The sequence below is a fragment of the Triturus cristatus genome, chromosome 8 (genome assembly GCF_964204655.1).
Source record: "Triturus cristatus chromosome 8, aTriCri1.1, whole genome shotgun sequence".
Lineage (NCBI taxonomy): Eukaryota > Metazoa > Chordata > Amphibia > Caudata > Salamandridae > Triturus > Triturus cristatus.
This window is the reverse complement of record NC_140591.1, coordinates 728,280,845-728,308,082: the sequence shown is the minus strand read 5'-3', so window position 1 is coordinate 728,308,082 and position 27,238 is coordinate 728,280,845.

The following is a 27,238-nucleotide window of genomic DNA, read 5'->3' as shown; positions in this document are numbered from 1 at the left end:
GACGTCACTGACAGGCAGCCCATGGACCAAGTGGGGGTGTATGGTTGTCAGGATATCCTCCTCCTGTGTGGTGAGGCGGATGCGTGGTCCAGAGTGTGCGGCTGGGAGGATCAGTTGTAATTCCATCCTGGAGTATTTCTCCTTTACCCTCAGCCGCTCATCCTGCCATTTTTTTTTAAGGTCCTGGACAGTGCGCCTCTCCTCCCCCAATGCTGTGACAGCAGTGGCTAATTGCTGCCACAGGGCTGCCTTCTGTGTCCCACTGGTGCAGTAGGGTGGGAGTCCATAGAGGCGTTTGTGGTGCCTGACAATGAACTCCACAAGCATGGTGGTCTCCTCTGCTGTATAGTTCCTCTTTCTCTTCAGGAGCTCCATTTTTCTTAGCCGGTCTCTGCTTGCAAATACAAACTGTGTGTGGCCAAACCTGTTCCTTCACTGTGTGCTGCTTTTAAATGTTTTTTGCTGCTGGTCAATCTGTGTTAATTGGCTTCAGCTGGATCATGGTGGGGGATGGTAGGCACTAGCAACATGATGGCTAACTGGAGCTGTTGGCTGGGATTGGCTGGAGTGCGTCAGCTGATGCATGGTGGGGGATGGTAGGGACTTGAACAGGTGTTTCCCCTTGGCTCAAATGATCAATGGCAACAGTTAATGTAGTCTGGTACCAATTCTGATTTTCCGGCCCGGGAGCGGGATTTCCGGCCCGAGGCCAGAGTTTCCGGCCCGGGAGCGGATATTCCACGTCCGGAGCGGACTTTCCGGCCCGCGTGCGGACTTTCCGCTCCGGGCCCGGAAATTCCGCTCCGGGTGCGGAAATTCCGGCCCGAGTGCGGACGTAAGTTTAGTGGTCGTAAATGGATTCTGTGAATAGCAAAAGTCCTAAGTTCATTTTGTGAATAGCAAAAGTAGTAAGTTCATTCTGTGAATACCAGAAGTACTAGGTGCATTCTGTGAATACCAGATTGGTACTAAGTTTAGGATTTTGTCTTAAGTTTGTTCTGTGAATCGGGCCCCTTGACTTTTTCTCCTTTTCTGGTGGATCGTAATAAATTTTACTTTTCTTTCGTGTCTCACTAGTTTCTCCTTACGACTGTACCGCTATTCTGTCCAATTGCCGCGCGACTCACACTAACGCACCAATCCGGAGAGTCTACGTCACTGTCACAATTCTCAAATCCCAGCGCGACTCACACTAACGCACCAATAGGGAGCGTTTACGTCACCCTGTATTTCTCCACTCCTAGCGCGGCGCACACTAACGCACCAATCCGGAGCGTCTTACGTTTCTGACCGACTGCCCAATCCCAGCGCGGTCGTTCTGATGTCAGCAGCCTCTGCGGCAGCTCCTGCTCCTGTCTACCCCTCCTTTACAAATCTGCTCAGTAAGTTTTTGTTTCAATTTTTACAATTCTGTTAGTAACAACATAAAACGTCTCCATTGTCCGCTACGCCAACCAAAGAATGGCAATAGACATTTCTCACAAGAATTCCGTCTTTCCCGAGAGCAGCGCTTACCTCTGCCCTACTACGGAATTGTTTCTTCCGTTGATAAAGTAGTACATCCCTCTACTTCACCCTCCTAACAAGCGTTAGCTAACCGTTTCTCCAGTATTTAAGACACATAGGTGCCGATTCCGATCTTGGAAAAACCGGGTACGAACCGTCGGTCGGAGCATTTTATCCGTCCGACTCGTACCCGGGAAAAAAACCCTACAAACTTGCAAGTACGATTCGTACGGAAACACCATTTCCGTACGAGTCGGACAAAACACCGACCTACAGTAAAATACATATGAATGTGATCCGGGACACCGCGGACGTGATGTCCGGACGGAGTTAGGCATGTTTTTACGTACCAGCAAGTACGATTCGTACCGACAGCAGTCCGGACGGCAATATTTTTACGGCACCCAAAAAGTGCCGGAAAAGGTAAGTATGCCGCGATGCGAGCGGTATAGGGGGCCCGGTACATGCTGCCCCCCCAGCCCCCGTATGTACACGCCGTCCCCCCCACCCCCGTGTATGTACGAGACGTACCCCCACCCGTGAATGTACACCCGTGTATGTACACCCATGTATGTACGAGACGTACCCCCACCCGTGAATGTACACCCGTGTATGTACACCCGTGTATGTACACCCGTGAACATACACCCGTGTATGTACACCCGTGAATGTACACCTGTGAATGTACACCCGTGTATTTACACCCGTGTATGTACACCCGTGAATGTACACCCGTGTATGTACACCCGTGTATGTATGCGCCGTCCCCCCACCCGTGAATGTATACCCGTGTATGTACACCCGTGTATGTACACCCGTGTATGTACGAGACGTACCCCACCCGTGAATGTACACCCGTGTATGTACACCCGTGTATGTACACCCGTGTATGTACGAGACGTACCCCCACCCGTGAATGTACACCCATGTATGTACACCCGTGTATGTACAAGCGAGATGTACCCCCACCCGTGAATGTACACCCGTGTATGTACACCCGTGTATGTACACCCGTGTATGTACGAGACGTACCCCCACCCGTGTATGTACGGTGCGGACCCCCAGCGCTACAAAGCTGGGGGTCCGCACCATACATACACAGGTGGGGGTACGTCTCGTACATACACGGGTGTACATACACGGGTGTACATTCACGGGTGTACATTCACGGGTGGGGGTACGTCTCGTACATACACGGGTGTACATACACGGGTGTACATACACGGGTGTATATTCACGGGTGTACATACACGGGTGTACATACACGGGTGGGGGTACGTCTCGTACATACACGGGTGTACATACACGGGTGTACACGGGTGTACATACACGGGTGGGGGTATGTCTCGTACATACATGGGTGTACATACACGGGTGTACATACACGGGTGTACATTCACAGGTGGGGGTACGTCTCGTACATACACGGGTGTACATACACGGGTGTACATACACGGGTGGGGGGACGACGCGTACATACGGGGGCTGGGGGGGGCGGCGCATATGCGGGCATATGTCTCCATGGTTGCTATAGAAGTTCGCTCCGTACGGTGTTTTTTCCAAACGGTTGTACAATCGGACGCGGGGGACGGATCGTACTTGCGCGCTCGGACTTCAGTTTTACGATTCGTACAGAAAATCGTCCGGGGACGTGTCAGACACTTTTCCCGACTCGAGGACGTGTCGGGGAATTTTCCCAATGCGATTCGTATGTGTTTTTCCCATACGAATCGTACTTGCCAGTTTGTACGGTACTTGTACGATTCGTACGGAAAAAAATCCGGATACGATTCGTACGGGGAAAAGTTCTCCAGGATCGGAATCGGCACCATAGTTGGAGACCCAATGCTCCTGAGAAATAAAACTAGAGTTTCACAAATAACCCGAATGCCTTTACATTCACGCACGTTTCCACAAGAAAAATGTAGTACATTCACACAGAATCCTGTCGTTCCAGAGAACAGCGAACAGTCTGTCCTGCTACAGAATTATGACATACGTTAACAAAGCAGCGCTTACCTCTCCTTTGTCCTTCTAACAAGCTCAGAGAGTACCTATTACCTTTCCAGTGATAAGTGTTATCGGAATGCCAGTTGGATCCCTGGTACCTAAGACCAGAATTTCACAGGTAACCTTCGCTATCATACACACTTTTCTCATACAGAAAATGTACCTAATGGCAACACACGGTGATGCCACCAAATCGAACCCAGACAATGCGCCGTGCAACTTCAATCGTCACACGTTTTCTCCTGTGTACCTACAGGATAAAAACAATTCCGTCTTTCCCGAGAACAGCGCTTACCTCTGCACTACTACGGAACCGTTACAAACTTCCGACTTCCTACATCCCAGAAGCCGTGCAAACAACATAAAACTCAACGCAACTCACCATAGAGTGTTAGTTCATAAACCAATATCATTAACCAATAATCAATAAGCTATTTACAAGCAATATTCACCAAACCAAAACAATAAAAACCATCGTCTTGCTACCAGAAAACTGTTGCAGTGCGGAGCGTCAAATTCCCCCTTCGGCACAGACCAACTACCTCGGCATCAAATTCACTCAAATTCATTCATTTGGTGGGGCCCATAACACCAAATATACTTACACTCCGTTGATCTGTTTTTCCTGAGGGAAATATGCTTCCAAACGCTGACATGAGAGGAATACCTTTACCTTACTCTAAACACATTAACCTCAGACCTCAGATATCCCTCTCATAAGAAGATGGATCATTTAGTTGTTTGAAGGTTTAGATTCACAGTCATTTACCTAGTCTGTAAATCCCATTAAAATCTCTTCTTAAAATAATCGACACAACACATTTGTCAATTAATCAAATATTCTTTATCTAAGAAATATTGCAAGAAACGTTAGAAATCATCATTAGCATTTTAGGGCATCATATTTGCATATTCTGGCTAAAGTCGTCCTCTAAGTCAATCAGCCAAGGAAGAATTTATTCAGCAAAGTTAGGCTGCAATTCAGAATCTCAAAGATTCAGGATAACAGCTGTCCAGCAGTGTCACCGTCCTCTCCGTCAGCATAACGTCAGGAAATCAAGTTCGTCAAAGAAGAGCAAGCGATCAGCGATAGCGTTCCTGTTAGCCTAATTCCCTACCTACTTTTATAATGAAAATCATGTCAAAAAGTATCAAGATCGGGGTTTAGAGAGTCCTGATTGGTCCATTTGGGGTAGCGGGGTACAGGTCTCAGGGTGTCGAATGATGAAGTCATCAAACTTGCTTGTTCTGGCTTTTAAATTGAGCTTTGTCTTTGGTCTTGGATGGGTTCCCGGAGCGTCCTTGAAGGGTACATGTTCTCCCGGGGTCAGGTCCAGGCCACTGCTGCTGGCGGTGACGCCTGCGCACTTCACCCATAACCTCGTGTTGTCAGGGCAGTCCTGTTTAACGTCTCGTTCAGCCATCTTGTTTAGGCCGAAATGGTCAACTTAAGCAAAAGAAACACAAAAACGTAATTAAAACATAGAAATGGCTAATAAAATGTTATCCCCTTGCTAATACTCATATGTGTGTGTATTTATCTAGCAGAAGCAACACTCAGAGCGGTTTATACTCACTGACTAAAGCACAAATCACAATTACATCACCAAAGCGACATATAACATGCAATATTCTAATTTTCTACAATTAATATGCATACTCAAGTTAGTTTACAATTAATATAGCCATGCAAGGTGCAATTCCCACGTGTAATTCTTTTGTTAATATAATTGGTGAGTTATCACTTCAAACAAAATAATATTATTACAATTAATTGATTATTCCGATTAATATAAACATGTAGAATGGGGGGGGTATACAACATTTTGTACTACCCGCTCCAGCAGATGTACGACCCACCAATTTGCGACTCGCAAATTACGTCGCATTTGCAACTCACAAATTGGGATATACAACAGTGTCTCAAACACTGTTTGCGATTCCTAATTGGGTTGCAGATTGCATGGCTCATAAATATTATTGAGGCAGGCGCAATTCGCGACCCCATTAGGAATGCTAGCAGTCAAAGGGATGGTGGCCTGCTGGGGTCAGCAGACCACTATGTCTGTGACTGCTTTTAAATAAAGCAGCTTTTTTTAAAAAATGCAGCCTGTTTTCCTTAAAGGAAAACGGGATGCATTTAAATCAAAGAAAAATGAAACTTTTCAGTTTCATTTTTTAATGGCAGGCATTGGTCCCTGGGACCACTGCCTGCCCTTAAAAATATTTTTTGACCCAGTCACAAAGGGGAAGGAGTCCCCTGAGGACCCCTGCCTATTTGCAAATGGTTTACCACCTACTTGAAGTAGGTGGTAAATTGCAAGTGTTTTGCGACCGCAATTTCAGTCGTAAAAACTTCATACATACAAATGCGAGTCGCTATTAGGAAGGAACGCCCTTGGCACAGCCCTTCATAATAGCAAGTTGCAAACCTCATTTTGCGAATCGGTAAAATTTGCCCTAAATTTCAGTTGCAAATGGGCTGATTGCCCTTTCGCGATCTCAATTTTGGGTGATACATCTGGTCCCTAGTTTTTTAGCTGGCCTGCATAATGGGAGAAAGAATAGTGGCTAACAATCAATCAACAACACTGCCAAAGACTGTAGGGGGATCACGTTTGTCCTTAATGAACTCTCTGACAGGGGCAATGGGAGCAATTGAACAGCAGATTATCTCAGTGGAAGAGGCCCTGAATTTCAGTGACCAAGAGTGCGACACCCAACCACCATCGAAGCGCCTGAGAAATCTGGAGACTGTCTCTAAAGTAACTGTGGATACCCACGCAACGCCTAGGCTGGCACCTACAAAAACATGCAAAAACTAACTAAACAGGGTAAAACATTAACTTTTCCCCCCAGCAGGCTGAAGAGGAAGATCTCTTGCCAATAGTTAGTCCTATAACTCGCAAGATGATTTTAGAAAGTTAACCACAAAAATGGATGATGTAGATAAGGTCTTAAGAGACGCCCTAACTACATTATCTGACAGAGTGGCCCTAATTGAAGAGACCCTAAATAAACACTTAGACAACCCGAAGCATTATGATAATGATATTACATCAAGTAGGAATGCTGGACCAGCAAACCCCTTTGGTAATGGGATAGTACATACCCAACCCACACAAGCAACCCCTTCAAAAGATACACAACTTGCAGGGACATACTGTAAAGAGGGTCAAACAAAGGTGGACCCAAAGCCCCTAATAGAACTGATAAGGACCGCACTGGACCCTATTATACTGGATATAAACATAGCTAACTTTAGAAATCATAAAAACCCTTGGGCTCATACTCATGCCCAGCCAAGTTACAACTATCTCAACATGTCTCTATCCCCAAATAGGCACCAGTCAGAGATGTCATGTCTATACCAAGGCATGGTAGGCTCAAAGGTTAATTCTGTAAATATATTTCAAATAAACTTACTTTTATAGATGTAATTCTAAGGTCTTCCAATTTTTTTTATCAAATTGTCCAGGTCAACCTGTCAGCATCCTTTTGATTGATATTAGTCAATTTTTATAATAACGCATCCGACTTAGACATACTGGATAGCTCGTGCCACTTAGACTCTGATCTGGAATTACTAATTGACAAGGGAACCAGAGAAAAATCATGACATGGGGGGAGACTTTAACATCGAACTCTGCCAAAAGTTAGCTTATAAAATTTGCAGCATGGTGTCCCCTACAGAGGACAATGTTTACGCACTTTCCTCACACAGAGTACGGAGAGAAACATTGGGGCATATCAACAACAACCGGCGATAATTATCGCTCAGCGCTCTTAGCGTGAGGATAATTATCGCCGGCTAGCGTGAATTTTTATCGCTGAGATAGCGTGCTATTAGCAACGCTTATCTCAATAGCGATAAAAATCTACACGCTAACAGGCTAACGTGAGATTATCGCTGGAAACCCAGCGATAATCACACGTTACCTTGTTGATAGGGACAGACAAACTTAGCCATGATATCCTCCTTCCATAGGATATCATGGCTAAGTCTGAAAATTAGCAGACGGAAAAAAGCAGCGTTAACCGCGGTTAGCGCTGCTTTTTTTGTCTCTAACAGGGTTAGCGACATTCTTGATAATAGGAGAAATGTCGCTTAGCGACATTTCTCCTCATATTTTACTAAGGAACGCCCCCTTTGCATCTCATTAGAGATGAAAGGGGAAGCGTAGAGTAAAAGGGTGCTAACATGCAAATGTGCGTGTTAGCACCCTGTTGTTGATAGGGCGCTAGTTTTATCTCTGCTTTTTTGGCTTTTAAAGCAAAAAAAGCAGAGATAAAGCCCTTGTTGATATGCCCATTAATGAGTTACTTTTTAAATATGATTTGAGTTTGGAGACATGCCATTTGAAGTATTATGTACATTCGACGGCAGTATGGGGAAAAGCATTACTGATTTTTTGCTCTTCCCTAAGCGTTATTCTGCCCTAGTTAAAAAAATGTATAGCATGACATTGTAATGAGCGACCACTTTCTACAGAGTTTAACGTTGGACACTGACCCTGTAACTAAAAAGGGGGTCTGTCACCGTACCTTAGCGGTAGGGAATATTGAGCTCTCCTATATGAATGGTTTTACCCTGCGTTGGTCTATGGTTGACCCGTCTAGATTTCTAGAACAATTAATCCATCAGAAGAGAAGGGCTTTTGATGTGTGTCTGGATGAGTCAGCTGAAGCAAGTATGGTTATCAGTGCTTTTAACCAAATCACCAAGGAAGTCAAGGCAGGGCTAATTGCCAATAAAAAGAGTGAGGCTGGGGAAATCCAAAGTTGGTTTGATCACGCTTGCTCCCAGGCCCACAAAACGTTGATAGGAGCCCCAATAGAGGCTCCTAGAAATGCCATTGAAATACAGAACTGTAGGAGGGTCTATCGGCTAACTTTAAAAAATCGTAAGAAAGGATTCAAAGAGGAGACTACGTAGCAAGCCAAATAAATGATGCCATGGCTTTTTGGTGGGTCATAAATTCCCCCTTTTCTAGTGATGCCGACAAGCCTAAAATTGAGGTTGCAATAACTGGAGAAGAATGGGTAGCTCATTTTCTAACCCATATTCTGGCATGATTGACAGCAGTCGTAATAGATTGTTACCCAAGTCAGTTGTTGATTCTATCAGGCCTACATTTTTGCCTATACATTTTATGTTTTTATTTCACCCTGGCTGAAGTGATTCAGGCTCTGGGATCAAGTAAGGGAGGCAAAGCACCGAGGCCCGGCGGCATCCCAATCGGCCTTTTTAAAACAAATATTGAACTCTGGGGCCCTCTCCTGACCGTGGTTTTTAGATCCTGCCAGAGTGACGGATTCCCAAGTTCCTGGTCTGAATCACACATCGTGCCAATATTTAAAAAGGGAGACCGTAACTGTCCTGCGCCCTACAGACCCATCTCTTTGCTAGATTTTTTAGTTAAAGTGGTGGGCCGCATACTTTTATGCAGATTGCAGGAGTGGGCGGTTGCCAACAACATCATCTCTGATTTTCAATACGGGTTTCCCAGGGAATTGGGACAACGGAGCAAGCTATCAATCTGAATTTCTCGGTGGGCAAATATACACATATTAATCATGGTAACTTGTTTTTAGTTTTTGTGGATTTGTCATCCGCATTCAACTGTGTTGCTAATGACAAACTGTGGTCTGTCATGACCTCACTGGGTATAGATATCACTATCATTAACTATCTCAGATACCTGTACTCAACCGGTTCAGCTAGGGTCTGCTTTGGGGCGAGTGGTGAATGCATACGATCTTTTGACATCAGAAAAGGGGTTCGTCAGGGTTGAATACTCGCTCCTTTTTTATTCAATCTATATATTTACAACTTGGGTGACACTCTGGCGAATGCATGCATCGACCTGCCCCAAATTGGACATTGGCCTATACCGTTTTTTTTTGTGTTGCATATTTATATAGCGCGAACTCGACCCGAAGGTATTGGAGCGCTTTACATAGCACCGTATTTACATTACACATTCAGGCACGGGGAGATTAAGTGATTTGCCCAGAATCACATGATGTGGACGCGACCTCAAGGCTTGAACCCTGGTTTCCTGCACCAGAGGCGGCAGTGCAGCCGACGGACCATATCCTCTCCTACTTCTACTCTACGCAGACAATGCGGTGCTTACGGCCCGCACTCCACTGGCTTTACAGCGTCTCTTAGATGAATTTGTACTTTTTATGGAGAATTTGAGCTTATTAATGAACATTAGTAAAACCTTTGTCAGGAAAACAGGACAAAGACTATCCAAAGGGCCTAACATTTTAATAGGAAAAGCAATTTTACCACAAACTCCCTCTTTTCCATACTTGGGGATTTTTTTGATGATTCAGGGAATTGGAAAAGTGCAGCAAGCTTGAAAAGGATGCAATTTCTCAAACCAATTACGGGCCTGTGCAATTTTTCAAGGAAATTGGGATGCAAACCGCCAAAAGGAATGTTAACCATATACAATGCCAAATGTCGATAACTTGCAATGTATGGCTCCGGGCTATGGGGGTATGTAAATGTGGACTCTTTACAGCTGCTGGAAAATGTTTTTTTGAAAAATCTTCTTGGGCTTCCAACCAGCTGCTCGAACTTTGTATACCACTCAGAACTGGTAGCAATTTACTTAGCTGATCTGATAAAAGTGCAGCCAGTACTCCTCTGGCACAAGATTTGGACTTCTGATTATATTGATTTTAATCGTTCTATTGTACAGGACTGTTGTGATTCGGACCATGCTCCTAAAATTCCATGGTTAAACTACATCAAAAGGTTTATGATTGACATTAGTCATCCTGAACGTTTTCATAACCCTGAAAAACTGAAACACATTGCAAGGAAATCACTAAAAACAGAATGTCTAAATCTACTGGAAGATATGAGATTATCAGTGGAACTGGTCAAATCTACTGTACGTTACAACCAAATGATTTTGACCAGTTTCTTGATTCAACCATATTTAATTAGTGTTCTTAACCCCCAACATAGGTTTGTTTTGATGTGTCTTATGCGTGATATTTTTCACTGTTTGACAGGCTTCCCAACTATCAACAACTGGTCATGACTAATAATGCACTGCCCTTGTGACAAAATGTCTGAACAATCGACCATACCTGTACTGTTTTTTTGTAAATTTTGCAAGGATTTGAGGATTATTTTATCAAGCCTCTATTGAAATCACAATATTTTAGACAATGTAGGCCGGCGTATTTATATTTACAATCACTCCCAAATTTGTATGTATGTGTGCCATTGGCTAGATTTTTTAGGGCTGTTATTTTCAGAAGGAAGTCACTAACTACTGTATGCTAAATTGCACATGCTTTTTATCTGTACACTTATTTTACAATTTTTATGTCTTTTTAATGTATTGTTATGCATACTTTTATGATTCATTACCTTGAATTGAATAAAGATGATTATGATATGTCTGGACCTGCCACTAGCTGCCACTCCCTATACGGTAATCCTGGCCGAAGTCCCTAGATTACCGGCTCATGTATCTGAGTCATGGGACACTTTAAGAAATAAATCCTTTTTCTGTCTGAGCACAAAAACAGGGCTAACTGAAGAGCTTCTTGATGAGTTTAAAATGGCCAGAAGAGTCAACTGGATAGGCAGAGATTGCAAAAGCCTTTATGGCTACTGTGTGGTATGAATATTCAAAACCCCACACCTAGTCCAAAGCATTCTGAGGAGAGTAAGGAAATCATTTTATTATGATCCAGGGCATCAAATTAGGGACTTTGGGTTACTTTTATCAACTATCAAAGGACCTATGTACATGACCTACTAGTGGGGACTTCGATGATAATTTTCACCACAGGTATTAACTTAGACATATCGAAAAGGTATCCACCCTCCACCTGCCTAGATGTTGACATCTCGTCCCCTGCCCACGGTACAATGGCTACCCAAGATAAGTGTTTAATCCCAGAGATATCTCCCACAGGCATAGATCCACCTGATAAATCAAAACACGCAAACACAGGCAACAGTAGGCAAGATCTTTATCATCTGTTATTTTGGAATTTTGCAGGTATACGAACAAAGCTTACCAATCCACTATGGCTAAATTTTGTAGGGAATTTTAACATATTGTGCCTTCAGGAAACCTGGGCAGAGGACATTCTGCAGATTAATGGTTATAAACCCTTCCATACCGCCACTGTACCATCCGTATATGGGAGATCTAAGGGTGGGCTTTGCACATATATATCTAACTATGTGAATGCAAATAAGATTGAACTGAAGTTATCAGAAATTTTTTACCAACTTCTTATAATTCACATTGATAAATTGCAATGTATTGCATTGTTAAATTTCGGTAATAATGCACCGCCTGATCAGATTGTGGGGGTACTGAGGAAATTAAGTTACATCCTAAATCTCATATGGAATGAAAATGTAATAGATGTGTTTGTCATAGGAGGAGGGGACTTTAATTCTGCATTTTGCCCGTATTTTGGGGGCTATCTGTGGAATTATGTCTGATGACGGGAATTGTTACACACACTTCCTACATACAAATTACGGGGAATTTCTAAATGAAATCATGTTCTCATCTGATTTAGTATTTGCTAACAACCTATGTACCCCGTCAGTCCCCTTCAGTGTTACATTTAACAGAAGAGGGATATACTTGACTACTGATTATATTCTTATTTGGAACAGATATTCAGTAGTCAAACAAGAATTTCCCCTTTCGGCGAATGTTTAGTACCACACAGTGGCTCTCATCAACACCAGTCAGTCACCAGAACAAGACACCAAACTTTCATTTTCTACACAAGTTAAATGCTAGGGAGAACATGTAAGAAAGATGCTTTCTCATCAACAGAGAAAGACAAAAAGACATCAGATCCAGATCATTTGTTCTCCGTGAAGTAAATATTCAAATACTTAATTATTTGGATACTCTTGCGTCAAGATTAAGACGGCAGACTGTAGATTGTGGAGACATTTGTTATCCTAATAATTAAGTATTTGAATATTAACTTCATGTACAAAATGAAAGTTTGGTTTTTAATTTTTTGATTTATGTTCTTATCCGTGTATGTGATTATTCATTGTAAACTGTGATGAAATTCTTTTTAAGTTGTAATAAATATTTTCTCTTTGAGAACACTTGAACCTGTCTAGGTGTTGGTGTCTTGTTCTGGTGACCTGGTGACTGACTGGTGTTGATGAGAGCCACTGTGTGGTACTAAACATTCGCCGAAAAGGGGAATTCTTGTTTGACTACTGTCTATCTGGTGCTCTACCCCCTTTGTAGTATAGGGCCCCTCTCTTTTATTTTGTGACAGATATTCAACCAGACTTAAAAGTTTTACCACCCATAAAAATGCCCTGAGCTATCACTTTCCATTAAGTGTAACTTTTTATTGTCAATTAAGTCGGTAAATACCAAGGGTACATTGGGTCATATTGTTCAGAACATGGCTCTGAAAAAAATCAATGGCTATTCTTTACGCTGGGCCAAGGTGGATACAACCGATTTCACTAGGAAATTATTGATTAATTGTAACCCGCCCTCTTAGCTTGTCTCGGTGAGACAACTCCTCATGCTGCAATTTCAAAATTCTTTTCACAGATATCTGGATATATTAAAAAGGCCCTATTTGTGGAAAACAAAAATCTGCCCATTAAAAAACAAAGCTGGTTTGATGCTAAATGTACCAAAACTTACTCTAAATTAAAATATGTCTTACATAATCCAATTAGAAATAGTCAATATATTAAAATGGCTAGAGGGGAATACAAACACGCCCTAAAAGAGCATAAAACCTTGTTAAAAGAAGAAGCTTGGGCAGCTTTACACATATCCACTTTAACCAGAAACAATACAGCCATTTGGAAGGAAGTAAATGCCCCTTTCCTGGTCACTCGAGACACACCAACTTTAGAGATAGCTATTGCTGAAGATCAATGGGTGGAACATCATTCTACCATGTACAATAACACCATGCACAAGAAACCCATGGAAATTTCCCAGCCACAGCATGAATTATTGTCATCCAATAACCATCCAGTAGATGTCCATTGTACCCTAGACGAGGGCAACCGTGCCCTTATGGCAAGTATGGGTGGGAAAGACTCTGGCCCTGACGAAGTCCCCGTCGACTTTTAATAATCCAATTTGTCACTATGGGGCCCGCTTCTAACCCAAGTAATTGCAGTGTGCTGTTCTCCCAGTTTCATAACAACCTGGTCCGAATCAACATTGGTCCTGATTTTTAACAAAAGTGATCACCAGATCCTTGCATGCTATTACCTTATATCATTGTTAGATTCATTGGTCAAGGTGGTGCAGCGTGTCATACTCAACTACAGGGCTGGGCCAAAGATAATGGTAACATATCAGAATTACAATTTAGTTTCCGACAGGCCTTAGGCACGGTTGAGCAGGGTTTCAATTTAAATATCCTTCTGGGGAAGTATACAATGGCTAAACACAGCAGGTTATAAATCGCGTTTGTAGACTTAACAGCAGCCTTTGATTGTGACATACATGATAATTATGGAACCTCTTGGATGGTATGGGGGTGGAAACCCCACTTATACATTTCTTGAGGCAGATCCACAGTGATGGGAAGGCAAGGGTCTGTTATGGGGCTAGCGGAGAGTGCACAGCCACGTTCAAAATACAGAGAGGGGTGAGACAAGGTTGTGTCTTGTCACCCTTTTTATTAACACTTTATATTAAAAAACAAGGTCAAGTCCTGGCGAATCCTTTTCCGGATTTGCTACAAATTGATAAACGTCCCATACCTACCCTACTGTATGCGGACCATGCTGTATTGATGTCACAAATGCAATTGGGGCTCCAAAGGGTGGTGACAAGTTTTTCCATGTTTATGCACAATTTGGGCCTCAGAGGGAACACGTCAAAAGCCTTTTTCATGAAACGCGGGGGAGGTAGTACAAAATGTAGAAACATTTATATCAATCACAAAAAGGTCGAATTTACTAAAAGTTTTTCTTATCTAGGAATTTGTTTTGATCAGATGGGAAATGGACTCAGGCAGTTCAGCCTAAGAAATTACTGTTTATGAAAGCTATTGCTGCACTATCCAATTTTTCTAGAAAACTGGGTAGACAACCTCCTGTAGAATTATTACATATTTACCAGAGAAAACGGACCTCCACGGCTATGTACGGTGTGAGCATCTGGGGCTACATAAAACCCCAGCCCCTACAGCTAGTTTAGTTTTAAATTTCTGTTGGCAGTTCCAAACAGTACATCTACTTACGTATGTCACTCTCAGCTATGGACGCTGTACATTTCTGACCTTATAAAAATACAACCTGCTTTAATGGGGCACAGGATATGGACTACTAAAAGAAACAGTTATAACCGTGATATTTTAAATGATAGTTTTAAGTTACTGCGGGTCTCTAACATCACATGGTTAAAATATGGTAATGATTTTAATCAATCAATCAATCAGACAATTTGTAGAGTGCACTAGTCACTCTCAAGGCGCTGGGTGGGGGAAGGGTGCTGCTACTGCTCGAACAGCCAGGTCTTGGGAAGTCTCCTGAAGGTCAGCAGGTCCTGGGTCTGTCATAGGCGGAGGGGGAGGATGTTCCAAGTCTTGGCAGTGAGGTGGAAGAAGGATCTGCCGCCGGTGGTCAGTCATCGGATGCGGGGGACGGTGGCCCTTAGGCATCCTGAATATTCCAATGACCCTAGTACCAATATTTCAGTTAGAGGAAAAGATTTTAAAAGAAGTTGTGTGGTGCTCTTGGGGACAATCAGATTTTCAGTGGAAATTCTGAAACCAACAGTATAGGCGAATCAATTGCTGTTTACCACTTATAGTATTCAGCAATATCTTAAAAGCACCCAAGGTGGAAATGGTAGATTTGTATTTACCCGCTTTAGATTAGGGATCATTCGCAGACTAACTAGTTTTCCTATTATGAATGATTGGTCTAGAACTACGGGCAAGTGCCCATGTGATGATGTCTCTCAACAATTAACACTGCAAGTTCTTTAATTTTGTAAATTTTACTCTATGGAAAGAAGGAGGTGGATTTTACCAATGTTAAGGTCACTCGGCCTTAGACAATGTCGCCCCGCATTATTAGTATTGCAATCACTAAAGAACGAATATTTTACAAGGTCATTGGCTGTATTTAAAAAAAAGAAATTAAATGTAGGAAAACTATTTTGACATGAAGTTGCATAATATGTTATTCCCCTTGATCAAGCTCACAGGAAGTTATTGTAAGGTGTTTTAGAATCATATTTTGGATTGCAATTTTAAAAATGATGTTAATGTTGTGTGTTACCATGTGCTTTTATGATTTTCTTGTAAAGAAATTGAATAAAGCTTTATTGAATTGAATTGAGAAGGTGTTGTGCTCCATCACAGCCAATTGCTTATAGTAAGTAGGCAAACAATCATCTGCAACATCCTCTCTAACTCACTGGAAAAGGCCGGTCAGCGCATGGAAGACCAAGCGGCCATGCAAACAAGGAAACTTCCCCGGAGAAAAGGTGCTGGAGCAGAGTTTTCTGTTGAAAATTTATTGAGTTTTAAGCTCCAGTTTTGTTTATATGTTATGATTAAAATTACTAATTTATAATCACTAATTATTGGTTTTGTTAAAAGTCTTAATTAACCAACATTACTAATGAGAGAAACTACACGTGGGAATGCATATATGTTGCTTAATAATATGTGCAGTTTAATTAAACGAGTGTCGCAAAAGTGCTATTTGTTTCGAGTTTGCGCTTTTAAAGTAACGTGTGCTAATGCTTCTTTGTGTTGCAGATGGCTAGGTAATTACATACACAAGGGTATTAGTGGGGATTAACACTGTATAATCATTATGATGTGGTAACGTTGTTTTGTGTTTCTTTTAATTAAGATGGTCCGTTTTGGCCTAAACCAAGATGGCTGCTATTTACAGCCTGCGCTTGAGTGATTGAAATTTGACGAGAGGCCTTGCTGAACATGGTTGAAAGTCACCTGACCACAGCCTCTGTCTGAATTAAAAGTTTCCGTGAGGACAGCAGCTCTGGGCATGCTTCCAATTGTCCTTGGAGAAGAATAAAGCCACAATGGACAAAGATAAACCTGCGGTGGCTCTGCTATGGTACCAAGGAAGAGCATTCATAAATGTATCGCTTGCAAACTCGCGTTTCCGTCTTCCGTGTTTTTATTTTTGTGATTTTTCCTGAGCGGAGGTTTTTCTAAATGTTACCAAGTGATATCCTTTCCTGCTCGCTCTGCTCAGCGGCTCAACGGACATTCAGAATTTGTTTGTAACTTTTATTTCGCTAGTTTTGTTATAAATATACTAGACTAGAGAGGGTCCGTGTCATTGCATTGAGATTTTTGAGGCCACTTCTTCCTGAACCTATGTTCGTGAGGATCGTTTCTGATGCTGAGGATGGCAGCTCGAGAGACTTTACTGAGAGACCTGTCCTGACCCATTTAGCTAGATTAGGTAACTATGAGAATAATGATCTTGCCATTGATTGACTTTCATTTGAACTAAATTAGATAAACAACCATTTGTTTGAATTCCAGTGTCGGGTGGTTATTTCTTTGTCACTTATTGAGTTTCTAATGTTTTCCCTATGTTTAAAATCATGACTCAGGACAATATCTTTATGGTCGCATTGACCTCGTTTAGATGCAGATTGGTTTAGGTTTCTCTCCTATATTTACTGTGGATAGAGTAATAGTGTGAATTTCAGTGTGATGGGCCCTAGCGTATGATGAGTGTATGTGCGTGCGACTGTAGGTTTACTCTGTCCGTGGAAGTAGGGAGAATTTATATGCGCCGATCTGCAGCAAAGGCACCACTCTCCGAGCCGATACCACACTGGTTCCACCCGGACTGCAGCAGGTAGTCTCATCTTTACCCGGGGGACAGCCTTCACAGGTGCGGATCAGCAAATTTTTCAGCAAGGCATAATCCCAAACCCAGACTTGTTCACCTTCATCGCTATCCTGCAATCTGGCCCAGGTGCACGGGTCAATGCACAGCCTCCCACCCCCAACTCCATTGTCGGGTCGTCCCCTGTTTCCCCCCGATCCTGCTTGCCCAAGCCCCAGGCAACTCTGGAATCTTCTCATCAGCCTAGGTTACCTCCTGTGTGCTCTACAACGACCCTGGGCAATATCTTTGACATAAAGAAAGCTCACTCCCCAAGCCCTAGAGAACACGCTGTCTTAGAAGCTACTACACATACCCTAAAGTTAAACTTCTTAATCCCAGCCAACCTTCAAACTGAAGTAATCAGTCCGTCTGCTAATTCAAACTTCTGTGAATGCTGGGGTGGTCAAAAAGCAGCCATACCTCCTTTGAGAACACGTCGGACTGTAACCCGAGGGCCTACCAAACTGAGCTAACCTACTCCCCAACACCAAAAAAGAGGACAAAGTGCAAAAGCCCCCTTGAATCAAGAAATCTATCTGACCGGTTCCTTGGCTCTCTGGAATCTCGTATTGAGGCCTCCCTGGCCCAAACACCAGGCCTCAACTCAGAGGCCCATTATAACATGTACAGCCCAATGCAAGCAGATAAGGATCCACTTATGGCAATGGGACCCACGAGCCCTACTTCGATCTCACTGACCTCTTTACATATAAAACAAGACTCTATTGCCACAGCTCTACTATGGCAATCACAGAAGATGGACCTTCAGATTGATTCAATTCAAACTATCGCCTCAACCCTAGCAGATTTGGGCACTAGGTAAGCTAAGTACAATCAAAAGGACCATCAGGCTACCGGAAGCCATCAACACTTGTTCTCGGTCTCTACTAATAAACAAACTTTCATCCCTCCCCAAACGTTTATGCTCACTTCAGGACAGCGTGAAGATCCACACCCAGGGCTGCCACTAACCCATTCAAAACTTACCAACTGGGATCGCCACGAAACAGTCATCATTCCCCATTATTATTGGCACATCACCCTCCCCCAGAGGAATTACCCCTCCCCCTCGAGACCCAGGCTCTAATGAGCCAACCTTCTCTGAATGACAGACATTAGGCATGAGCTTCAGTGAACTAAAAGCCGGACCTGCACCAATTAGTACCCACAGCCCAAAAGCTATATCGACCCCACTGGCTACTAATCAGCTCGGAAATGTTGACCTAGCCGCATCTAACGTTCATCCATCTCCCAATAAAATCAACTGCATCCAGAAGAGATAAAAAGGAACTAAAAAAACAAACCAAAAAAGAACGTCTTGCAAAACTGAGATCTTGACTCACAGGGGCAGGGGCTCCCACTACGTTAGCCCCAGATGAGAGTGGAACAATTCATTTTCCCATCTTTAATCAGGTTCCAAAACCCAAAACAAAAACTGCTGACTTCATGGGGGCTCTCACTAATATCAATGTTCCCCTCAGCAACTTTTTGACAATTACACAGGAAGCACTCAAGGTTAACGCCACCGATCCCAGTGCCCTGGCATTGTATACTACTATAGCCAAGGACAGGACCTTGTCTGCTCAACTTGCAGGGGTACACTTACAAATCCAAAGTTCTGTCTCTCAAGACATCAACACATAATCTCCAAGGGGCGATTCAAATGCATAGAGTGGACCCAACAAGTGTACAGCAAATACAAGTAATAACACAGCTGTGCCACACGTCATACCAGATAGTGGCCTGTTAGGCCCATACGTGCCACAGCAGACATGCAATTCCATCGAAGTCTCTCCCCCAAACAGCCTCAAACTCTCAAGGCCACAGACAGGCAAAGACGAATGGAGGAGAACTGTTTTTCACTTGATCTCACATTTCTTCACTTTAAGCCCCCTCCACTCCCCTTTGTAGACTCTGGGGAGTGAAATCATCAAAACCCTGACAATCATTCAGAACTCGTTTTCATCCCGCACTATGCCCATAAGGGCCCACATGATGTTCTCAAAAGGAACAATCTCCTATGCCTATTCAAGCACGTCCCGGCCCTCAAGGGGATAATATTCTCTGACAGCAGTAAGGTACGCCCTAATACCTAGCAAGCAAGGGGCTTTGGAAGTAATCATTACACATGGTCAAGAGAGACTTTAAGGGACGCCAGGTCTTTTGAAGACTGGGGTATTGAACTCTAGTCTCCCCGCCAACAAAATTACTCGCATGTACATCTTTAGGGAGATTCGGCAAGGTCTCATATAAGTGTTCTCAGAGGTACATGTCGAACAAATCACAATTGGCTCCCAGGCACTTCCAAAGCCGAAATTTCTATTAACATTTTGTATAATATTAACGAACGTTTGGTGAGGAGGTATTCAAATCCCATTGACCTCCACAACAGTTATAGTTGCCAGGGGTTCCTTCATCGAGACAAGCCAGTGTCCCGCTCCTAGCAGGAACCCTCCAACCCACTCAAGCTCTCAGACTCTAAATTGACCATCACTTACTGGAACGTGGCCAGGTTCTAGTCAACACTCTAATCCAAATCTGCGGTGTTCTATCTGAGAAAAAGTAACTTTATTTGCTTACAAGAGACCTGGGATCCATCCACATCTGTCCTCTACGACTACTAAGATTTTTTTCAATCGGCATCCCGACCTAACCTTCTCGGATAACCTTCTGGGGGCTTCTCCAGTTTCATTAAACACTCATGTAAGATCATGGCTATACCCCTTTAATGAAACTTCCCGGCTGGGCAATTTGTTCTAATTACAGGATTTTCAACCCAAACAATGAGCTTACCTCTTCTTTTAACTAACTGCTATCACAACACAACAAAAACATCAAAGTTATCCGCAACAACCCCTTCTGATTAAGAACTTGGAAAATCTCCTATTAGAGTTTGCCTCTTCTGAAATCCTGCTACTAGGTGACTTTAATATCAGGGTCTTGGGATCCAACGATCACTTAGCCACTAAAACTAAAGAGCAAGAAGCTATGAATATTCTACTATCCAACTGCAATCTACGCTCTGCGTAGCATATCTTACTGTCTCAAAATTCTAGCGTGCATCTCCCCATAACCATTAAGAACATCTCAAGTATAGATTGCATCTTTCTATCAACATCCCTGGCAAGCCATTTAGTCAAACTGGAGATTCCCACTTATACAGAAAGTGATCATAACCCCCTGACGGCAATTATGGACCTACAAGCTTCTGTTGCTGCCTAAGTTACAGACGTGGGGCTTTCAACGCGGACTGAATCTCATACACTAGCCAAAAGAATTAATGGGACACCTCAGGCGTTGCCAAGGTAGGCAAATGGCTTACAGAAATAACACTGAACTTCATTAATTGCCCTCCCCACCGACCGCCATCACAGGTGGGACAACACAATAGCCAAACTAAGAGACATCTTAACGGGACACAGACCTTCTCCACGGCTGCCTTTCAACATGGCTACTGTTAATGCAAGAAAATCACTAAGGAGGGCTGTGTGCTTGCATAAACACAATGCTGCAGGGCACTCCATCAAAAATATGGTCACCTTACGTAAACTATACAAAAGATTAACATGGTGTGAGAAGTTGGCCTGTTATATGCTATCCACTAATTAAAGTGGGCATCCTGTACCAGTTCAAACTACACTTATGGTGATTTTAGGAGGTCAAAGATAACCATAGAAAGTTATCCAAGCAAGTGGTAGCTGTGGAGAGCAGTTTTCAGGCTTCTTCTTGAAGGAATGTTAAGCAGCTTGTTTTACCAGAATGCAACTGTATAGTATTGGTTAAATGAAAAGAAAACCACACAGTACTATAAAAATATGTATTTATTGATAAAACACACTCTAAGTACGACACAGTATCTTCTACATGAAGATACTCACAAAGCACACAATACTGTAGCACAGAAACCATGTACTAAAATAGTGGTATAAGAACCACGACTCGAGTCAAGACTGTGTCTAGAGGATGTAGAATCACTGGTACCCCGAGGAACCACCTAAGGTGAGTAAGTAGGGACCCCATGGAGGACGGGTGCAGTGTGGGAACAGGACCGCGTGCGGCATACAATTCATTGGGAGAGTCGCGGTTGCAGTTTTAAAGTTTATGGACCCTTCCAAGTGGACTTCGAAGAAACCCCGTGGAAGTTAGGAGGTTGGAGAGCCACCCCACCCATGGATAACTAGTACCAGAGTTACCTATCCCAGGGAAGCCGGGTGTATGGGACTGAAGTGGCATCGGAAACCGTTGTCGATCTCTACGGAGGGCTTCGAAGTAGAGCCACTGCTGGGAAGAAGAAAAGTGTCCATCGGAATCCAAAGTTAGATTGTTGACAAAGAGTACCTAAAAAGCATAGGGGATAGAGTTTGGGTCACTCAGGGGTGACAAGGGGCTCGTAATATGAATGCCCACCGATGTCGGGTGCTTCAGGTGCATTGAGGGGGTTCTTGACTCTGCAGCCACTGGGACCAGGAGATGTTGAGGACAACTACGAGCTGGACACGAGCTGTCCCACAAAGGATGTCGAGTGTTGAGGGGTCGGTGTCTGGCGGGAGCACCAACAAGCCTTGGCAGCGGCAACCCACAACGATGGTCAAGAAAGGTGATGGCTCTGACCAGCAAGGTCCAGGAGACTCACCAAACACAGGGGAGTCAGGGCAAGCCTGGAGCAACGAGGGGAGCCCAAGAAAATAACTGTTGACCCTTAATAGGTCCCACAGGCCAGAGGCACAGGAGTCGCAAGGGGACCTTGAGCAGTTTCACAAAGCAGCAGCCTACTGAGCACTCGGTGTAAAGAGGCCGGAGTTCTTTGTAAAAAATGGTGCCCAATGCACTTGTTTTGGAAACACCAACAAGCATACTTGCAAAAGTATGTGGTGCACAGGGGTATAGGTATTGCAGCCCCCACGAGAGATTCTGATCTCAAACTTAGTAAGAGGGCAGCTCAGAACTCGAGGGACTTAGAAACCTACCTCCTGTGTTGCTGCAGCCTTCGGAGTCCGTAGGAGCTCAGGAGCAGCAGACCGGTCAGTTGAGATGTGGTGCCTGCGGTTACAAGGGAGTCACTCTTTCACTTCAAGGGATATACCTTCAGTTGTCCTTGATGCTCCACAGGTCCTGCATGGAGCCATTATGGTGCATGGGCACAGACAATGCTTTGGACGGAGAGGGAGACGAAGTTGGGCGCAAATGAAGTCCAGTGAAGTGCAGAGTGTCCAGACGGTCAAAGTTCAGTGGTTTCTGCTTCAGAATCTTGTCCACGTCAAATCTAGGGTCCTACATCTAGGTAAGCACTTTTGTACCCACGAGAGATGGTTGGACAGATTCAGGGGACCCTCCCATGGGAGGGTCTGGACAGAGGGGAGGTTACTCCCATGTCCTTTGTCCAGTTTCGTGCCAGAGCAGGAGCCTACGGCTCCCAGAACTGGTTTGAACTGAACTATGCACAGGGACACCAAATCTGCCCCTCATGCAGACTTTCGGTCGCTGGCAAGCGCACCCACCCAGGCCTAATACACTAAATCCTGTCTTGGAGGTGGTCACAACTCCCAGTGACAGGATGCCTATTGTTCTGCCTTTCCCTGCTCAAGCTTGGCTTAGCAGCAGGAGGGCAGAAATGTGTCTCTGGTCAGCAGCAATCCTTTTGGACTGCCCGGTACTAGAAGGCTGGTACCAGGAAAGCTCGTTTCTGAGGGGTGGAATCATACCTCCCACACAGGTTACTGGTGTGGGGGTATGATTCCACAATGTTTGACAACTAATACGATAGGGTTACTTTCAGCCGTTTTAGAGTTGGTCATCACGTGGTCGCATAATGCCACTCCATATGTTGTAAATGGCTGCAGCACTTACAACCCGGGAGAATGGACTCCGTAGGCTGCAGGTGTGTTCTGCTCATGCAGTGGCACCCTCTCACTTAGAACCAAGCACCCTGCCTTCAGGATTGTCAAGGCCTGCTATAGGGGTGACTTATAGGTTTTAAGTGTAGTGACCCTGAGATATAGTAAATATATATCTGAAGTAATTGGTGCATGCACAATCTTACACAGGCTGCAATAGCAGACGTGTAGTTCCATTTTGCATGACCTCTCATGGGTAGCATAATACATTCTTTAGCCCATGGGAGGCCTCTGGGGTATCTATGCCCTGGGTACATGGGTACCATATACTAGGGACTGACAAGGGTACTCCAGTATCCAATCTGGAGTGTAGCTAAGTACATAACATAACAGTTTTAGGGAGAAAGCAGATAGACTGAGGTTCTGATCAGCAGGATCCCAGCCACACTAGTCAAAAACAGTGTCACATGAAGCAAAAAGTGGGGGTAACCATAAGAAGCAGATCCTACTTTCCTACACATGGAAAGCTAAGATTCTCAAAGAAAAGAAGGAGTGGTTAAAAATAAACGGAATGCTAAAAGAAAAAAATCTGATCCAGTTCTGGAATCACATCAAGGACTTTGTTCTTCCAACAAGTGCAGGGGGAACGCAGTGTCTGAAGCATCCTGGTCACGTCATTTCACTCAACAATACTGCAGCGAAAAACTCGGCTTAACAGAAGCTGAAATGACGGAGTGAGTCAATAATAGGCCGATGGAAACCTGCCCGCTGACCACCACTGCCCAGGTTTGCAGATTTCTGAAAATCATAAAAACGAAGGTGCTCCAATGGCCTCCCAGCCACCATATTTAAATGTGCAACGGAAGAATGGGCCAAGCTGTTAACCCACCTGTATAACCACTCCTTCATTACATGTCAGATGCCCCACTCAGGGAGAGGCTTGGTTTTATGCCCAATTCTTAAAGAAAGGAGATCCTTCCCTTCCTTCTAACTACCGACTCAAAGCCTTATTAGATCTTGAGGCTAAGGCCTCACATTAGAAGAATGGGTTGTGGAAAATAACATGTTACCATACTTCCAAACTGGGTTTCTTGTTGCTGCCTCCACAATTAATTACATCATCCCCCTAGCCACCCTGAGCCACCAAGCAGCCCAAGAAAGTCGTCTTCCTCTTTTTTGCTGCTTCATAGACTATAGCGCCACTTGGACAAAGTGGCCCGCAACTCTCTATGGGGGAAATCAGAAGGTTGGGGGATCTCTGGGGATCTGAAATGAGCCCTAATTTTTCTGCACAAGAAAACATGGGTGCGAGTGAGAACAGGCCCTTTGACTGTCTCTGCAAATATTTCCACCATAGACGGCCTGAAGCGAGGATGCGCCCTTGCACCCCTCCTGTTCAACCTCTACACAGCCGACCTTGGGAGATTCTTAGAGCACAGCAGTTTGCTTCTGCCTTAACTGGGCCAATTGAAAGCGAAATTTCACATTGTACAATACGCTGACGACAGTGTCATAATGGATCAAGCCAAATCCGCTCTTCAACGCACTTTGAGTAAGCTCGACAAATATAACAAAGCTGACGCCCTTAAAATTAATCAGGAGAAGACCAAGGTCCTGATTTTTGGCAGTGGCCAAAAAACAAAATGTTTAGCTTGGAGCATTGGGTCTGCAAAGATTGACACCCAAGTATAACTACCTGGGGGTATGGTTTAGTGAGTCCTCTAGACCATCAGCTCACCTAGCGCCCTGAAAAAGAGAGCTGGAGCTATAACATACAGCCTGACCCATCTCAATCAGACACTGAGCAGCCCCTCAGCCAAGCACATACTAAACGTGATAAAAGCCACCCTTCTTCCCAACCTAAGCTACACCAGGCTAAAAGGCACCAGGTCTTCCCCGAGGCGTGCATGGCTAGTCTAGACACTGACCAAAACATGACTTGCAAATGAATTTTTCGACTCCCTAGATGTAAACGCAGGGCTGAATTACGACTCAAGCCGGGCCTCTTAAAACAATCTCTTTGATGCGAAGAAGATACCCTGAAATAGTACAGAAGGTATTATAAGCCCCGGAAAACACCATCAAAGATTGCCTAAAAGAAACCTTTGTGAGTCCCTGGAACCCATGGACCTGACAAATCGAAATGCCATTTTCACTGTGTGTGTTGTCTAGTCTACCGACATGCACCATCATTAGTAGGACACACACGTGATGCGCACACAGTGCTGTCAGCAAGGCACAGTATTTAAAAGCTCAGCAAGCAAGCTGCACAGTTAGCATGCAGGTACCGGTGACCTTATTTAGGTTATTAAACTAGGCGAGACCTTGATGGAGTGAATATGGCACAGTCTCATGAATCCTCATTGTAGGATCACGTTTGATATCCTAATGACTAACAGAAAGATGGTGGGAACACACTGCCTCACATCCTAGCACTGAGCTCATCCCAAATCATCATGGTAAATTCAGTGCATGATAACACTTACTTCAATGAAAGTCTTTCATTTTTCACCCTTGCTGATGCAGCCACTGCTGTGTATCCCTAGACATGTGTTTCAGGATAGTTGTCCTTCTTCAGTAGAGAGCAACACGTTATTTTGGGCGTTCTGCAAATGCTGCCCAATGTCGTCTCAGAGCTGTGTACCACTCACTGGATGAAGGTGCATGAGCCAGAGCTCCACAGCTCATTAGCTCAAGGGAGCCATTTCAAATTGAAAGAAGGTGGGAGCCCACTGCCTCACATCCCAGCACACAGTTTGCCCCAATGAATCATTGTAAATCCAGCAGTGTAGTACTATGGCGCTAAGGTGTGTGCTTAGTGCTCAGCAAAACAAATCAGTGCCGGCGCAAGGGAGAGGGGAATATGGCACTCTCTCCCTGTCACACAACGCAGCGCAGCCTCTGTGGGTGCTGCACTGAGTGACAACTTTGTGAATCTGGACCCTAGAGTGTTTTTCTCTCCTTTTCCCTATATAGAGATATCTAATGTACTTGCAGAAGAACTGCGTGAAGTTGTAAAATACACAGCTGCCTTTGAAGGTATGTAATAACACCTTGCACTTGGCAGTATACAGCAACATTAATCAAAAACTTGACACATCCCTTGCTAATGTTAATTATTTATTATGGCTGTAAACATGTTGCTGTGTTGATTATATTCCGATTGATATTTACAACATATTGAATCTTACATCACATATACAGAGTTTGAAGCCCTTCTGGGACTGGACCATGCTTTCAAAAACATCAAAGATGAAATATTATTCATTTCTTCAGTAGTTCTGCTTTTCTTGAAAATGTCAGGCTATCAGTGTCTTGCAATATGGTATAGGCAGACCCACAACTTCAAGGTCATTAAGTCCAAATACCATTGCTTTTACTCCATTGCTTCATCCATACCATTGCTTCAAGTGCCATTTCTTCCTCTTGAAAAGCATCCAAAAGTGTAATTCAAAAACCTGACACATCTTCAGTTAATTTTTTTTTGTTGCTATCGATGTTCATAATATCTATTTAATACATACGTAAATAGCCAGTTAAATGGCATTTAAAAAATAATGAAAAAGAAGTGTAAAAGTTAATATAAAAGTACCAAACAGGAGGAAAATGAGAAGAACATAATTAGTTTGATTTACAAAATATTGTAATGAGGTGGGCAACCCCTTAATGCCAAACAATTTCTATAATGCAATTTAATTTATTAGCTTGTAATGATTTAATGTAGATAAAGGCCAAACTGTTGCTATCTAAATTAATGTAGGCTAGAGTTTGGTACCCTAATCATTTTAAAATTAATTTAAAATATCGCGAGGTGAAATGATCACAATTAATTAAACATTGAACATATTTAGATTAATTTGAGGACATTTAAGAGTAAACATCAACAACATCATACCAAAAGTAAGGATACGTGTTTGTATGCCAGTGTTTCATTTCAATGTAGTTTGGTTTAAATTAAACAGAAAAAAAAATAAACAAATTTAATTAA